We start from the raw sequence: 5,532 nt of genomic DNA, 5'->3' as shown, positions 1-5,532 counted from the left end.
CAGCAGAAGAAGAGAAATAATAAGATCAGAGCAGAAATAATATAGAATCTAAAAAAATAGTAGATCAGATCAATGAAACCAAGAGTTTGTTTTTTGAAAAAATAAACAAAATTGATAAACCTCTAGCCAGGCTTCTCCAAAAGAAAAGGGAGAAGACCCAAATAGATAAAATCATGAATGAAAATGGAATTATTACAACCAATCCCTCAGAAATACAAGCAATTATCAGGGAATACTATGAAAAATTATATACCAACAAACTGGACAACCTGGAACAAATGGACAAATTCCTAAGCACCACACACTTCCAAAACTCAAACAGGAAGAAACAGAAAACTTGAACAGACCCATAACTAGGAAAGAAATTGAATCGGTTATCAAAAGTCTCCCAACAGATAAGAGTCCAGGACCAGATGGCTTCCCTGGGGAATTCTACCAGACATTTAAAGCAGAGATATTACCTATCCTTCTCAAGCTGTTCAAAAAATAGAAAGGAAAGGAAAACTTCCAGACTCATTCTATGAAGCCAGCATTATTTTGATTCCCAAACCAGACAGAGACCCAGCAAAACAAGAGAACTACAGGCCAATATCCCTGATGAATATGGATGCAAAAATTCTTAACAAGATACTAGCAAATCGAATTCAACAGCACATAAAAAGAATTATTCACCATGATCCAGTGGGATTCATTCCTGGGCTGCAGGGCTGGTTCAGTATTCACAAAATCAATCAATATGATCCATCACATTAATAAAAGAAAAGATAAGAAACATATGATCCTGTCAATTGATGCAGAAAAAGCATTTGACAAAATTCAGCATCCTTTCTTAATAAAGGCCCTCGAGAAAGTTGGGATAGAAGGAACATATTTAAACATCATAAAAGCCATTTATGAAAAGCCCACAGCTAATATCATCTTCAATGGGGAAAAACCGAGCTTTCCCCTTGAAATTAGGAACATGACAGGGATGCCCACTCTCACTGCTGTTTAACACAGTGTCGAAAGTGCTATCATCAGCAATCGGACAACAAAAGGAAATCAAAGGCATCAAAATTGGCAAAGATGAAGTCAAGCTTTCACTTTTTGCAGATGACATGATACTATACATGGAAAACCTGAAAGACCACCAAAAGTCTGCTAGAACTGATACATGAATTCAGCAAAGTTTCAGGATACAAAATTAATGTACAGAAATCAGTTGCATTCTTAATAATGAAGCAACAGAAAGACAAATAAACTGATCCCATTCACAACTGCACCAAGAATCATAAAATACCTAGGAATAAACCTAACCAAAGATGTAAAAGATCTGTATGCTGAAAACTATAGAAAGCTTATGAAGGAAATTGAAGAAGATACAAAGAAATGGAAAAACATTCCATGCTCATGGATTGGAAGAATAAATATTGTTAAATTGTCAATACTACCCAAAGCAATCTACACATTCAATGCAATCCCAATCAAAATTGCACCAGCATTCTTCTCGAAGCTAGAACAAGCAATCCTAAAATTCATATGGAACCACAAAAGACCCTGAATAGCCAAGTAATATTGAAGAAGAAAACCAAAGCAAGAGGCAGCACAATCCCAGACTTTAGCCTCTACTACAAAGCTGTCATCATCAAGACAGCATGGTATTGGCACAAAAACAGACACATAGACCAATGGAATAGAATAGAGACTCCAGAAGTGGACCCACAAAAGTATGGCCAACTAATCTTTGACAAAGCAGGAAAGACTATCCAATGGAAAAAAGACAGTCTCTTTAACAAATGGTGCTGGGATAGCTGGACAGCAACATGAAGATTGAAACTAGACCACTTTCTTACACCATTCACAAAAATAAACTCAAAATAGATGAAAGACCTGAATGTGAGACAGGAAACCATCCAAACCCTAGAGGAGAAAGCAGGAAAAAAAATCTCTTTGACTTCAGCTGCAGCAATTTCTTATTTGACACATCTCCAAAGGCAAGGGAATTAAAAGCAAAAATGAACTATTGGGACCTCATGAAGATAAAAAGGTTCTGCACTGCAAAGGAAACAATCAACAAAACTAGAAAGCAACCAACGGAATGGGAAAAGATATTTGCAAATGACATATTGGACAAAGAACTAGTATCCAAAATCTATAAAGAACTCACCAAACCCCACACCCGAAAAACAAATAATCCAGTGAAGAAATGGGCAGAAAACATGAATAGACACTTCTCCAAAGAAGACATCCAGATGGCAAACAGGCACATGAAAAGATGTTCAATGTCACTCATCATCAGGGAAATAAAAATCAAAACCACACTGAGATATCACCTCATGCCAGTCAGAGTGGCTAAAATGAACAAATCAGGAGACCATAGATGCTGGAGAGGATGTGGAGAAACAGGAACCCTCTTGCACTGTTGGTGGGAATGCAAACTGGTGTAGCCGCTCTGGAAAACAGTCTGGAGGTTCCTCAAAAAAAATTAAAAATAGATCTACTCTATGACCCAGCAATAGCACTGCTATGAATTTACCCAAGGGATACAGGAGTGCTGATGCATAGGGGCACTTGTACCCCAATGTTTATAGCAGCACTCTCAACAATAGCCAAATTATGGAAAGAGACAAAATGTCCATCAACTGATGAATGGATAAAGAAATTTGGTTTCTATATACAATGGAGTACTACGTGGCAATGAGAAAGAATGAAAGATGGCTTTTTGTAGCAATGTGGATGGAACTGGAGAGTATTATGCTAAGTGAAATAAGTCATATAGAGAAAGACAGATACCATATGTTTTCACTCTTATGTGGATCCTGAAAAACTTAACAGAAGACCATGGGGGAGGAGAGGGGAAAAAAAAAGTTACAAAGAGGGAAGGAGGCAAATCATAAGAGACTCTTAAAAATTGAGAATAAACTGAGGGTTGATGAGGGGTGGGAGGGAGGGGGAAGTGGGTGATGGGCATTGACAAGGGCACCTGTTGGGATGAGCACTGGGTGTTGTATGGAAACCAATTTGACAATAGATTTCACATTAAAAAATTAAAAATAGAAATACCATATAATGAAGTAATTCCACTACTGGTTATTTACCTTCCCCCAAAAACCATACACAAAAATCATTAATTCAAAAAGATATGAACCCCTATGTATACTGCAGCATTAATTACAATACCCAAGATATGGAAGCAATCCAAATGTCCTTTGATAGATGAATGGATAAAGAAGCGATACACAAACACACACACACACACACACACACGTTTAGAGCTAATAAACAAGTTAAGCAAAGTTGTAGGATAAAGGATCAATATAAAAATTAATTACATTTCTATACATTAACAATTAACAATCTAAAACTGAAATTTAAAAAAATTTCCATTTACAGTATCATCAAAAATAATAAAATACTTAGGAATAAATTAAATGCTAGATTTTTACATTGAAAACTATTAACTATTATTAGGAGATTAAATAATTAATAAATGGAAAAATAGTGTTTATGATCGGAATGATTGTTATTGTTAAGATGGTCATATTCCCAAAATTAATTACATGGATTCAACATACATAGTTACATAGTATGTTCAAAGTAGCAGAGTCGCGTAGCGGAAGCATGCTGGGCCCAGAGTATGTTCGAAAGTTATTTTGACCTAATAAAGGACTATCTTATTTTATTTTAGCGTTCATTTATTTATTTTGAGAGAGAGTGAGAGAGAGAGAGCATGAGCAGTGGAGGGGTAGAGACAGAAGGAGAGACAGAATCCTGAGCAGGTTCTGCATTGTCACCACAGAGCACTGATGTAGAGCTCAAGCTCACACACCATGAGATCATGACCTGAGCTGAAATCAAGAGCCGGACGCTTAATTGACTGAGCCACCCAGGTGCTCCAAAAGGACTATTTTATAAAGAGAAGGGGGAAAACTCTAGGGCAAAACTCTTTCAGGAAGAACTTCCTATATTTACTAATTTATAACTATGTTTTCTGATTTCACATAATTTGTACATTGTGGGGGAAAAAGAGACAAGGACTAACATTTTAACCTATAACATTATATACAAGTAGTTCACTATGAGCATACAAATATTAACAAGGAAAAATATGATTGAGAGATGAGCATTTTGATTCACAATATTAGTTATACATTGAATTAAATATTACTACATTATTTGCCCATGGAGACCATGTAATAGCTAATTTAGATTATATGATTTGAGTTCAATAATGACTGAGAATAACAAGTTTTCTCTTACATAAATATTGTTATAGTCTTAAAAGTAGAATATGCAAATATGAACATAATTTTTAAGAGAGAGAGTAATATTTTTATCAGCATCCCAACTCTTAAATAACATCTACTGAATATCACCTGATATTATAGCTGTATATATTTGAAGGTAGCAGTGTTATCAAATCACTTACAGGCATATTAATAAGTTTCAATGAAATTAATTTTTTATATTGGAGATATAAATATCTTTACGGAAAATGTAATATTGTGAAAAGGCAGATAAATTTTTCCTGTATTACAGGTAACTCTAGATGTTCAAGTAAGTGTGCTAAACATTCTAAAGAGTATACATTTCTATTAGATATTAGGTAGATGTACATTATAAGTGGAATTGTGTTCCCCCTAAATTCATGTGTTGATATCCTATGCACACAGTGTGACTGTATTTGGAGATAGGGCCTATAAAGAGGTAATAACGGTTAACTGGAGTCCTAAAAATGGGAACTTAATCCAATAGGACTTATGCCCTAATAAAATAAGGAAGAGACATTTCTCTCTGCAATTCCGTGCACAAGCGTGTGCGTGTGCGCGCGCACACACATACACATACACACATACACACACACACACACACACACAGGCTATATGAAGACATAGGAAGAAGACAACCATCCGCAAAACAAGGCAGAAAGCTCTTACAGAAAACAGATCTGCTGGTACCTTGATCTTGGACTTCTAGCCTTCAACACTCTGAGGGGAAAAAATTTCTACTGGTTAAAAGCCACCCAGTCAGTGGTATTTTCCTATGGCAGCCTAAGGTAATGCTATGGAATAATAGCTATGAAGTCAGTGATTCCTAAGAGTGTCTTCTCTTCTCAGAGAATATCACCATATAATAATAAAGTATCATAAAATTCATGGAGGAAAAAAAATCATGGAGCAGTACTATCTATCCCTAATCAGAGAGGTGAGAGTAGTTTCTCTGTAAGCAACCATTTCAAAGAAAATATCAGGATGGCAATTCTTTTCTGATGGTGCCTACAGCAAGGAAAGGGCAGTCATAAAATTATTTAAACAAATAGAATGAGTTTTTCTAAAAATAAAAAGAAAGTTTATCTAATCCATTAAAATATATGGCATAGAGGAAATACTTCTCTCTTAAAAAGAATTACTTCAAGAATACAAAAAAGATAGACAATCTCTAATTCAGGTTTTTAACAATAGTCAAGAGGATACTGTTATTTAGAAAATGAGAGTAAGAAAACTTTAAGGGAAATAAGCTGAATTTCAGGTAAAACTGTTTGTAGATGAAAAT

This window comes from Panthera onca, chromosome C2 (genome assembly GCF_046562875.1).
Source record: "Panthera onca isolate mPanOnc1 chromosome C2, mPanOnc1 haplotype 2, whole genome shotgun sequence".
Lineage (NCBI taxonomy): Eukaryota > Metazoa > Chordata > Mammalia > Carnivora > Felidae > Panthera > Panthera onca.
This window is presented reverse-complemented; position numbering follows the sequence as displayed.